This window comes from Thamnophis elegans, chromosome 11 (assembly GCF_009769535.1).
Source record: "Thamnophis elegans isolate rThaEle1 chromosome 11, rThaEle1.pri, whole genome shotgun sequence".
NCBI lineage: Eukaryota > Metazoa > Chordata > Lepidosauria > Squamata > Colubridae > Thamnophis > Thamnophis elegans.
In genome coordinates, this window is record NC_045551.1 from 2,300,120 (window position 1) to 2,313,133 (window position 13,014).

The following is a 13,014-nucleotide window of genomic DNA, read 5'->3' on the forward strand; positions in this document are numbered from 1 at the left end:
TTCCGGGTCCACTGATGGAACCTCTTCTAACCGGTTCGGTAGATTTGATGAACCGGTTCTACCGAATAGGTGCGAACTGGTAGGAAACCACCTCTGACTTGATAGCCCCCAGACACTCAACGCACGCATACACACTCATACACAACCACAACCCTGTATTAGCAGTGGCCAATGTAATGTTTTTGAGCACAGTCCTCCGTAATATCAGCTAGAAGTTCAAATATGAGGAAGATTGGATGATATTTGTATGTTCCTTATCTAGACACAATTCATTTGTCAGCTAGTGGGTTTTTAAAATAGCTATTACTACTAAGCAAAATAATGGATAAGGAAGAGTAATACTCCTGCAAAAATGCATCCCTGGGTGTATTAATCATGTCCAATATTAGATTTTGAGCAGCCAGTCTTTGACTAGTAATGGTATATGCTTTGTCAGGGAAAAGTCTTGAGAGATGGAGAGGCAATTGATTAGACAGCTGCCCCCATACATTATTGGTCTGAAAGAATAATGATGTGATGGAAAAGCTACATAAGTCTGACCCAGATGCAAATCACTTGGTTGGCCATTAACCAATGGAGCTAGGAAATAGTGTGGAAAGAGATCTCAGAAGAGAGAATACAGGTATTCTAGGAGAAAAAGGAAAAGAAAAAAACAAATGGAGACAATCCCTTATAAACCTCAATATAGTGCTTTTTCTAATTTTTTTTTAAAGGTGCTTGCCTTGCTTTGTGCAATTGACAGCATCAGGCACCAGGCTGAGAAGCAAGATATTTTGGACCATTTCTACCAACCTACCTTTCTACCTGATATGTAATTAATGTGAAATTAAGCATGAAATAACTATTACAGATCAGAAAGAGCCAAATTCTGCAGGAGGTAACTCAAATTTAATGGAACAGGCAGGAGTTAGAGAAAAAAAGTCTTGGCGATAGGACTTGGCTTTGTACCACAAATTTGCAGTATCGTTCCTGTATACCTTTCTAGAGCTTTAAAACAAATAGGAGAATGCCCTTCCCAGTTTATAAAGAAGGGAAGCAATTGAGCAAGGATGCTCAGCAGATATAGTATTAGCCGCTGGTTGGTTGAATAAATACAACCTGTATATTTCACCATCATTTCTCTTCTCATGAAGTGAGTGGGAAGCATGTCAAGCAATTGGGGTGAGTTTTTTTTTTTTAATAAGCAAAGGTGTACATAATCTCTAAATCACACTGGAACTTGCAGGCTTAATTTTAAAATAAGGGGAAAAGATGGATTTATATCTAATTAGTCATGAAGAATATTGTTATGCAAGCCTTCAATGAACACAATTTTTTACAATAATAAATAAGCAAAATATTCCTTGTTCTGTGAACCTATGCCCGCACATCAACAGCATAAATTGTTTCTTCTAACTTCAGAATATCACTGGAACAGGAATTTGTTTCTTTGGTAGTAGATATATATATATTATTTACACAGACACTCATAGAGACACAGACACATGCATCTTCTCTCTCACCACATTATTTTCCTACATGCCAAAAGCCTTTTTAAAAACTCCCATCATGAAATCATGCGTTGGCCTATAGAATCTCTGGTTTGTCTCAGTTGGTGTGTGCATTTTGTATTTTGTGTGTGTGTTATGTATATGTGTGTGTACACACACACACACACACATACACATACATACATACATACATGGTTGAAACTTTAAAATCTTCCTAATGCATACTCAGTGGAAATACTAAAGAGGATAATACCTCCATGTGTCTCTCCCTGAACTATGCTTGTTACACCTAGCTATTCAGCCACACTGAGATTTAATTAAGATAGTTTACCTTTTCCTTTTAAATCTTTAAAAATTAAGCTCTCTTCAGAAATGAACCTTTTTTATTTTTTTGACAAAGCTCCTGGAATTCAGAGTAACTTGACTGTCCTTTTCCAGGATAAATAAATATTCTCTAGTTTGTTTAAAAAAAAAATTCAAACTGTAAAATAAAATAAAAAAATTCAAACTGTATTCATACTTAAATCCATTTTGTAGATTAGTACATCTTCACAAGGAGGATATTCTGCAACTCTACGGTAAGTGTGAATCACAAAAGTTAGTCACTCATAGGAAGGTGGTTGAGGTAAAATATTCCACTATTGAGTAATCAGTATTACGAGGTGGCGCAGTGGTTAGAATGCAGTACTGCAGGCCACCTCAGCTGACTGCTAGATCAGCAGTTCAGTAGTTCAAATCTCACCGGCTCAAGGTTGACTCAACCTTCCATCCTTCGGAGGTGGGTAAAATGAGGATCCAGATTGTGGGGGCAAGTTGCTGACTCTGTAAACCGCTTAGAGAGGGCTGAAAGCCCTATGAAGCGGTAGATAAGTCTAACTGCTATTGCTATTGCTATTGCTATATTAATTGGCCCTCTTTCTACCACCTGATAAATTCTAGGGTTTGAAGCTAAATAGGAAAGTTTACAAAAACTATTTAAAGAAGAAAAATAAAATCACTTCCATAATGTTATTAAGAAAAGGATGTGGTTCACAGAAGTTAAGCTTGGCTTGAGGGCATTCTTTACTGTTTTTATTGGTGGAACTGTAGACATTTTTTCCTTTCCCTTCTTTAATATAGAAAAGCATTTTTGTTGGTTACCAACATTATTCAATCCAGTTTCTTTTCACTTGTACATTACAGCTGCATAATTTACAAATAAATGTCTTTTTCTGCTTTGTGTCAAGAGGTTGGTGGAGAAGCAAAAATAATTTTATTTATGTGGAAATGTAAATCTTCTGTATATACCATGCTTATTCATCTAGCAATCAAACTCATTCTAATCAATTGGACTCCTTCCAACATAATTGACACATAGGACACATTACAATCTGTGTGTGTGTGTGTGTGTGTGTGTTTGTGTTTGTGTCTGTCTATCTATCTATCTATCTATCTATCTATCTATCTATCTATCTATCTCTCTCTCTCTCTATCTATCTATCTATCTATCTATCTATCTATCTATCTATCTATCTATCTATCTATCTTAGAATTTTAACTTAGAGATCTTTTCTTTTTAAATGCATCCCAACAAAATTCTATGACCAGAATTTTTAAATGTGATAGGGTTCTATTGAATACCACAAATGGCCAAAAAAAACCACAGGGATCATTGAACAAGTCAACCCAAACTCAAGAGTTCTTCTCACTTAAGGCACATTTGCCCAAGCTTCATTTATCACAATTTGAAGAACTAGCTTTCTGGAGAAAGCTCTAATGGTGGGGAAAGAGGAAGAAGAAACGGATGGCCAGAAGCAAGGTGGGTAAACTCAATTAATTGTAGTGGTGGTGCACTGTTTGAAAGGGCCGGAGGACCAGGCTAGAGACAAACTGTGATGGAGAAGATCTATCTATGTGGTTGCTAAGAGTTGATACTGACTTGATGACGACCAGGCAATCAAGATGTATATGAATGAACCAGAAGCTGCCAATCATGATATTTATATTTTTCTGCGAGAAGGAAAAGCTGCAATAGTCTGACTGAAAGTTATCACTGTGGACTTCCAGGAATTTCAACAGCTGTTTTGCCCAAACTAATCTTATTGCACCAGATAAGGGTGCAGAGCAGACTCGCCTTTCATCGTGAAGCAAAAGAAGACCTTTTGTGCCATTATTTTCATTTTTAGTACTTTGGGGAACAGTGCTCACACTTCAGTAACTGTCTGTTATCTAAAGCTCAGAAGATCCTTCCCTCCTGGATTGACCTCAAGGCAGGTTTTTGAGTGTTTTGCTTCTTCTGAAGGTATGCTGTATCTTAAAACCATGAGCATTGTTAACTCCGTATAAAACCAAATAAAAGCCAAACTACCCAAAGCCTATTGTTGTCGTTAACGAATGTTTACTACAAGGCTTTCATGAGTTATCCTTCCTTTTGCTAAATCTCTGCCCTGCTTGCAGAACATCAGAAAGATGCTGCTAGTACCTTTTCTGACTAACGCATTTTATTAGAAGGCACAAGATGTGCCTCGCTGGATTAACTATTAAAGAAAATAAACATGTTTTTAGGGTACCAACATAAGTGGGTCATACCAGAATTATTTATTCCTAGTTGTCATGCCCTTAACTTTTTCAATACACAATTGTAGAATTCACATCCATGGAATAGTCCCTTGGCAGCTCTCTTAGCAAGATTTTGGAAGTAGTTTGCCATTGTATGTTTTCTAGGAAAGAGAAAGAGAGAGAGGGAGGGAGGGAGGGAGGGAGGGAGGTAGAGAGAGAGAGAGAGAGAGAGATAGAGAGAGAGAGAGAGACAGCTGAAACTAGAATAGCAATAGCAATAGCAATAGCAATAGCAGTTAGACTTATATACCGCTTCATAGGGCTTTCAGCCCTCTCTAAGTGGTTTACAGAGTCAGCATATTGCCCCCAACAACAATCCAGGTCCTCATTTTACCCACCTCGGAAGGATGGAAGGCTGAGTCAACCTTTGAGCCAGTGAGATTTGAACAGCCGAACTGCAGAACTGCAGTCATCTGAAGTAGCCTGCAGTGCTGCATTTAACCACTGCGCCACTAGGCTAAGCTGGCTCATGGTCTCCTGGTTTGTAGATGCTAAAACTGATGATGCAAAAGAGTACACTTTTTTTCTAAAGGCAATGGTAAACTTTTCCAAAACAAACACTTTGAGATAAGCTGTAGAACATCCTGGGTAGCAGAAAAGATTTTATGGTATTTTCAGTTTTGATTCAAATGTGTGTTTATTAATTCTTCTGTTCTGTTCTCCTCTCTCATTTATCCTGAGTTGAATCCAGAAAGGCATTGCTGATAGATGATGACGCATATCACATTAGAGGAAGAGCAGGTGAAAACACCTCTGATCTTGTCTTTTGAAGTTGTTAAGGCAGGTGATGATGCTGTTGGTGTAGATGAGGACATCTGGATTTGTTGGAGGGTCTGATTCCCATGTTATTATTATTGTTCTGTTGTTCTTTTGCTTCTGAGAAATTACTTGTCTGGAATACTTTAATCCCACATCTATGCCTAAACAACAAAGATAATTTGAAGAATTATTTGCATTATTTGAAATTACTAAAAATATTAATTATATAATTCAAGCATGTGGCAAGCATACGGAACCTTACACTAGATCAATACTTTTAGAAAATTATATTTTGGGGGGTTATAACATGGTTTTATGTAGCAAACATAACACATATCTTTGTAATTATTTTTATTGCACTACTATTTTTATTTTAGTTTTCTTTTTAATTTATAAATCATCTAATATTGTATGTTAGATGCTGCAAATGTCAGTCAGATTTTAGCCACAATGCATTTCGAGAGACAAGAAAAAAGTATTAAGACTATCCTTCATATTTACACAGTACTCAATTTCTTTGCACTAACTGTAGAGATTTGAACTAAAACAAAGGAGACCCATTAGTCATCATTATAATTTAATGGCTTGGAACATTTTTGAGTCAATAAGTACACAGAAGAGTAAACTTTTCTATTGTTGTTAGAAAGTGGCATGATCTCTTCAACAAAGTTAATTTGAAAAAGTTCAGTGTTTCATGTTTGAGGCAACTGTCTTATTATGTGGTGAAGGCATCCACTTCACATTTTAATTTGATATAGAGATAGATAGAGATGATAATAGATGATAAATATAGATGATAGATATAGGTATATATTATAAAAACTCTCTCTCTCTCTCTCTCTCTCTCTCTCTCTCTCTCACACACACACACACACACACACACACACACACACACACACAGAGGCAATTGAACACTTTTTGTCCTATCTATTCATATATATATAGCATGTATACAATTATAATTGAGCCAAAAGACAACAACAATAACAACAAAATACTTTAAAAGGCTTGGATACACAGAAGTGTTTTATACCCTTTGTGAACTGTAACCAAAAGGGAAATAGCAATGCCAGCACACAAAAGAAGATCTAAATAATCTGAGTCCAGACTGCTTAATAATTTCTTTATGTAGTGAACACTTGAACTGATCCTGGAAAGCAGTGATAAGCAGTCCGTTTGACAGAGGAATAATCTGGGGATTTCACATCTATGCTGCAGCATTCTGGGCTAGTTACTGAATCAAAGTCATCTCCAAGGAATGCTAAGAGAACATTGCAATAATTCAGTCTTCAGTTGCCACTACTTATGCTGCTAATGCAAGTTTTATCTTCAGGAGACAACATCTTGGGTCTCAAAATATGAGGTTTTCAGCATCAGTGCTACATCTAAGAGAACCTCCAAGTTTCAGGCCTTATATTTAAGGGAAAAAATACCAATTCAAACATTTCTCCTAAATCCTGAAATTTCTTGTCCAGGTTCAGATTTAGTTTACTCCACCACAAAAATAAACTCAGAAATATTTTTTTCTTGTCCAGGTTGAGATTTAGTTTCTTCTACTGGATTCTGTCTTTTAAAGTCAGAGACAGGCAGTGGATTACAACCCTATGTTTATAGCAAAGGATAAGTATACCTGGATATCAACAGCACCTATGGATAGTTCTTCCAAGCTACGTCCTGTTCTTGTTAAATAACAATGGAGATTAAAAACAATTCCAAGAAAGCAAGCAGAATTCCAACAGTGCCACTTTCTCCGAGACTTTCTAAACCTTTAAAATCCCAATGCCAGATCTCTCCAGAAAATTTAAAATAATATAGTAGCATTCTGATTTATGGTATTAATGAAATTGCTCTTCCCTTCTTTCTTTCGCAGTTTAGATAATTCAATAAAGTAACCAGATCTACTTCTTTCAAACCTATTGAGCCAAATATTGAATGAATAGACAATTGTCTATGAGAGTTACTCGGTTTGTTATTGGAAGGCTTTCTCTATCAATTTGGCTAAGCATGGGATATTGGCTGCTGACCTATAATTGGCATCAGATAGGTTGATTCCAAATAGGTGAGAAATTGGAGATGGCTTCTTGAGCTAGGACCACAGATATCCTTAACATCAAAAATGAATAATAGAATAGAATAGGAGAGGAGAGAACAGAACAGAACAGAACAACAGAGTGGTCCGCCCCTCTGTTCAGGCAGGAATCCATATACCATTACAGACAAATGGTTGTCCAATCTCTTCTTAAAAACTTCCAGTGTTGGAGAATTCACAATTTCTGGAGGCAAGTTCTTCCACTGATTAATTGTTCTGTCAGGAAATTTCTCCTTAGTTCTAAGTTGCTTCTCTCCTTGATTAGTTTCCACCCATTGCTTCTTGTCCTTTATTTATTTTTGCCTAATTTAGTTTCAGACTATACTCCCAGCAGCCTCAATCAAATTGGTAAGTAGCAAGAATTATGGGAATGTTACTGAAAACTTCTGGGTAATGGCAGTAATTAATTCCCTGGGTAAATAAACAAATGAAATCTGACAGATAAAATGAACACATGTAAAGATGTTGTTCTGTTGAATATATTCCAAAATAGTCTAAATATGAAGAAGGAATCTTAATAATCATGTATGTTTGGAAGATTAGACCTGTAGGTTTAATTTGTAATAACTCTGTTTTTGGAAAGCTATTCCTCTTACTATATTACCAGAATAATACAAACTTAGAAAACCTATGATCAATCTTGTGAATATCCCTTACAAATCTAATGAGGTCAACCAACATTCAGTTTTCTATATATATATTATTTTAAGTGGTTTTGTATTATTTCCCATCTAGAGTAACTGAATAAGCCATTTACTGAATAACCCTTGTTTTCTGGAATAGAGTAACAACCAGAATACATAAAATTGAAATATCATAGTTTACATCATTAGAAACATTGTTTAGTAAACGCTTGTAAATTAATGTGGTGATGTTAAAAGAAATATTTGTTGTCAGGTTAAAGTTCATAGTAAAGACACAACAAAAAAGGATTATAATTGGTGGTGTCCTATTTGAGTGTGAATCAGTAGAAAATTTTCCTCTATAAGAATAAAGATTTATCACACTGTAAGACATCATTTAAAAAGTGCAACGCTGTTGCAATTTTAAATTAAGATAACAGTTTTATTTGAAGAATATATTAAATATTGTATGGGCATCTGATTTTTTAAAATATTACAATGTGAGGTTTAGTTAGTAGTTCAGTATATTAACACAGCAAGCTGTCTCTCATCTGGAATATTTGGTTTTTAATATATAAAAATATTCCATTAATAACTGGGCATTAATAACTTCTCAGTGGGGACAAGATTCTTACTTTGTGTTCACACCTTTTCACCATTAAAATTCTTTGCTGAACTTACATTTTATTTCATTTCATGCAAAGAAATGAAAATGATAAAAGAAAAAATAAATTTTTTTTATCGGCTTCATGTTTATTTTATTTCAAATAGCAAATACAAAAAGCTACAATACCAACTGGGAATAAGAAAGATAAATAATGTTAATACAGTCAAGAAAAGAAAAATCTGGATATACTGTATATTCTGGCAATTAAGCTAAACTCCGTGGTGGGATTCAGCCAGTTCGCACCTATTCGGGAGAACCGGTTGCTAACTTTCTAAGCAGTTCAGAGAACCTGATGTTGGAAGAAATCTCCTTTTGTTTTTTCCCACTTTACAGGGCTAATCCTGTAAGGAAGGCAGGAAGGAAACATTCTGGTGTTGTTTCTAGCCTAATCTTTACTGCCCTCCTTACAGAAACTGCCTCTCCGGTTAACCCTTATTACATTGTAACAGCTAAGGCGAAGCGCCCATCGACGTGAGTAACATTGACTTGGCCACGCCTACCCAGTCACATGACTACTGAGCCCCACCTACCCAGATAGTCATTAGGGAAGAAAACCAGTTGTTAAATTATTTGAATCCCACCACTGGCTAAACTAAACAAGAAAAAAGGAGAAAAATAATAGAAAAGTGGGGAAATTATGTAATAGCCATAGGTAGCAATATAAAAGTAATGCAGTCCTTCAGGTTTTTGTTAAATCTAGAACCATATAGAGGAGGGATGTCAACCTCAAGGCCAGGGAACCAGAGCTGGCCCGTGGCCCATTTAGATCTGGTCCACAGGGCTGCTGCCCTCACAAGCTCTGTTTTCGCTGGCAGAGGGTTGCAGGAGGCTGTCACAGCCAAAAATGGAGTTTGGGAGCCCGTTTTCGCTGGCAGAGCCTTTGGGCCACCACAGGGGCCCTGACACAAGTCACGTTAAGCTGGCCACCCCCACCCTCCTGCGGTCAAACACAATGCTGATGCGGCTCTCAGTGAAATGGAGTTTTGATACCCCTCATATAGAGAGTGAAGAACACATCATCCTCAGTACTTCTATTACTGACTAGACAAAATAGAATCATATAAAGCAGAGGTGGGTTCCTACCAGTTCGCACCTATTCAGTAGAACCGGTTCGTCAAATCTACCAAACCGGTTAGAAGAGGTTCCACCAGTGGACCCGGAAAGCAGGCCACACCTACAGAAGAGGTTCCAGAATTTTTTGAAACCCACCACTGGTCCTTGGATAGGATTATTCTACACTATCATGCTCCTATTTATAAAACTCAGTGCCTCTGTGAAAGGTAAGGATGACTACTGCGCTTGTGGTGCAATCAGAACATTGTGTGTGTTGAAGTTGTTTTAACGCAAACCAAAGATGCCTTTTCAAAAACAAGTTTACATCCTATTCTTATGCATGCCAGTGCTGTGTGTGAGGTAATTTAAGGTGGTTCTGACAAGTGTGGTCGGCATCTTCATATCCGGTCACATGGGCAGCAAGCCACTCCCATCCGGTCACATGGGCAGCAAGCCACTCCCACAAAGGAGGCCACATCCACAGAGTAGGTTCAAACAATTTTTGAAACCCACCACTGATATAAAGGGTCCTGAATAACAGTAAAGTTTTCAGTAAAAAACATATTGCTAACAAAATATGTATATAAATAACTGAAAATCAAATCACTCTAATTTCCTTTAATAATTGAAGATTCAAGACTCTGCTCCTCATTCCATAAAGGAAAATATTGCCTTGAAATGCAAAACGGCTGATGGTACATATTTGGGTGTACAAAAACAGATTGGAGGAATGAAAAAAAAAGATATTGTTTCAAATAGTGGAACAATATCCTGGATCTGAACAGAAATGTCAACATGATGTTGAGACAAAAACACTTTAGTATGGAACAGGTGGAGGGCTGCAGGTTTAAAGCACATCTTCTTTTATCACACACTCTTAGTAGTGTGTTGCTGCTTTCACACTGTTAGGTGAAATCTGTATTTGATAAGTCCAGGAAAGAGGAGAAGTGGAAGATGCATTTAAACTATCACGTTTGCTCAAAAACATACTGTGCCAGTCAGCCATTTACCCCGGCATGAAGTCTTTGGAAGAATACATTCTTAGACCTTGAAGAGGTGATGGTTAAGAGCAGTAAGCCATAAATGAGATTACAAAATGGGTTAAAGGAAATACACCCTAAATGAGATTACAAGATGCTTCAACTCTCCCTTGGGAGCATAGCTTAAACAGCAGCAATACAACAACAAAGAGCAATATATTCAGCTAGGTTAAGTGAACGAAGAGCAGAAGATACCCAATCCATCTTCAGACAGCAGAACTAAAGATTCAACAAACACAAGAGGAGCAGGACAAAGAGAACACTCTAGAATTGGTGAAATTGCACCCAGTGCCTGTCACGCCTACAAGATTGACCTCATCAAGAAACATGTACTATGTAGTTTGAAAACTCTTATTTAGAAAGGCTATATTAACAGAATCTTGAAATCTGAATGGGTTTCCCTTCATCCCCTTTTATCTGCTCCATAATTAGGGCCCGCATCAGACATTTTTGCAAATCACTCTCTTCATAAGTCCTTGTGAATTTATATTTTCATTTATTTGGTGGTGGATTTTCTCTTTCTCCATCAAGATCACACTCTATATTCTCTGCAGTGTCATGCCTTGCACCCAGCACGATGTAATAATTAGACTAGGAGCAGGGAAACCTGGATTCTAATCCTCTGCTAGGCACAGAAGCCAGATGGGTGATATTGGGTCAGTGATCCCTTCTCGTTCCATATCGGTATCAGACTGAGACATAAGGTGGCTGAAAAATGAAAACTCTTCCCACATCATGAGTTGATAGCTTTGCTGTAAGAACTGGATAGGCCCAATTAAAATGAAGAAGATCCTGCAACTAGCAGAACAGATGCTAAGAAGATCAACCTATACCATATATTGAATATAAAGCAAGGATTAAGAGGCTGGGCTTGTTGAACAGAAGATTGGCTGGTCAGGTATGCAGACAGAGTAAGCTCCTGTTTTTGCTCCAGGTCCTGCCAGACTAGCAGTTTGAAAGCATATGAATGCAAGAAGATAAATAGGTACCTGTTGTGGCCCAGTAGGAGCCGTTGGAGCTGCCACCAGACTCCGACAGCGAGGGGGCCCTATGAGTCGGCTCTGGAGGAGGTGGAGGACCGTGGACAGGGTTCAGATTCTGAGCAGGACGCAGAGAGACTGGTTGGCCACCAGGTGGCGCCTGAGCCTTGGACCAGTGGGGAGGAGACAAGGGAGAGTGAGCTGGAAGCCAGTAGTGTGTTGTTCCTGGATGCACGCCATCGAAGAGCTACTCGGCGTCAGCAGCAATTACACAATTACAGGAGATAATTGCGCTCAGCTGGTGGTCATTAGGCTCCTCTCCAGACTATAAAAAAGACTGCTTGTGACACGCCCTTCTTGCAGAAGTCAACGCTTTGACTAAAGAGAACATAACTAGCTTGGCAGGCTGGATTGCTGCCAAGGTTTGTCTGAATTGCTGCCAAGGTTTGTCTGAGTTGCTGCCAAGGTCCTTATCTGTTTGTTTTGCTTGGCTTTCAGCCACCGAGATTCTGGTCTTGCTAATTAAAGTACATTCTAGTTAAGCTTGTCTCGGCTTTCATTACTGGACAGAGGAGGGGGTCAGAACAGGTACCATTTCAATAGGAAGGTAATGGATTTCCATGTTCCTCAGCATGAAGTCATGCTGGCAACTTGACCATGGAAATATCTTCAGACAATGCTGACTCTCTAACCTAGATATGAATTTTTATTATGGTAGATGAAGACATAGAGTATCTTTTAGCTAGCAGTGACCTAATGTTGAATTACTTTTCTTGAACTACTTCTCCACATGTCCAAGCCACTTTTAAATATTTTGTGATTACCATTCATTTCTCTGTGCAAACATTCGTTTGGCACTGCCATTCATGCTTCATCCTGACTCTTTTTCTATGCACACCTCTTAAGTATCTCATTCCCACTGCATTCAATTTACTTTCAAGTTTCTGGTGACATTTTATTTTTTCCCCATTGTGTTTAATCTCTTTTTCATGTTCACACACCATTTTCACTTCTTTTAACAAACATCTTTTCTTCACAGTGTATATCATTACTTTTCTGCCAGTATCTGCACATCTAAAGATTTCTTCATTCACTTCACCATATTCACTAATTCTCTCATACCTCATAAGGATATGAATACTATCCTTTTAGATATTCATTCCTTTGCTATGTGTGCCAAAGGATAGAACTAGATTTAAATCCATATTTTTGAAGCAAAGAGGCTTTTTCTAAGCAGAGCTTGAGAGAATCACCATTCCCCTTTTTTCTTGGGTATTTGAATGACCCAATCAGTTTTTGTATAATCTCTCTTCCATATCTTGTATCATCTAACTGAGATAATCACCATTCTGATTTATTCTTGGATAGATCTTGAATAGCCCAATCACCTTTTTTATCAAAGAGTTTTAATAGATTTTACAAGTATTTCCCCTTCCCCTTCCCTCCCTCCCCCCAACCCCGCACCCCCTGCAACCCTCCCCCCAACCACCCAGAGCAAAATACAGTGTATAAACATTTAACAATCATACACTAACATAAACTAACTACCTTTAGCATCGTACCTTCACTTATACTTTAACTCCCCTTTTATTAAGCTAACTTTAAGTAAATTGTAACGTTCCTTGTTCATTCATTCATTCATAAGCGATCTGAAATTTCTTAGTCCTATATTTATTTTGAATATAATCAGTCCATCTTCTCCATTCCAACTTGTA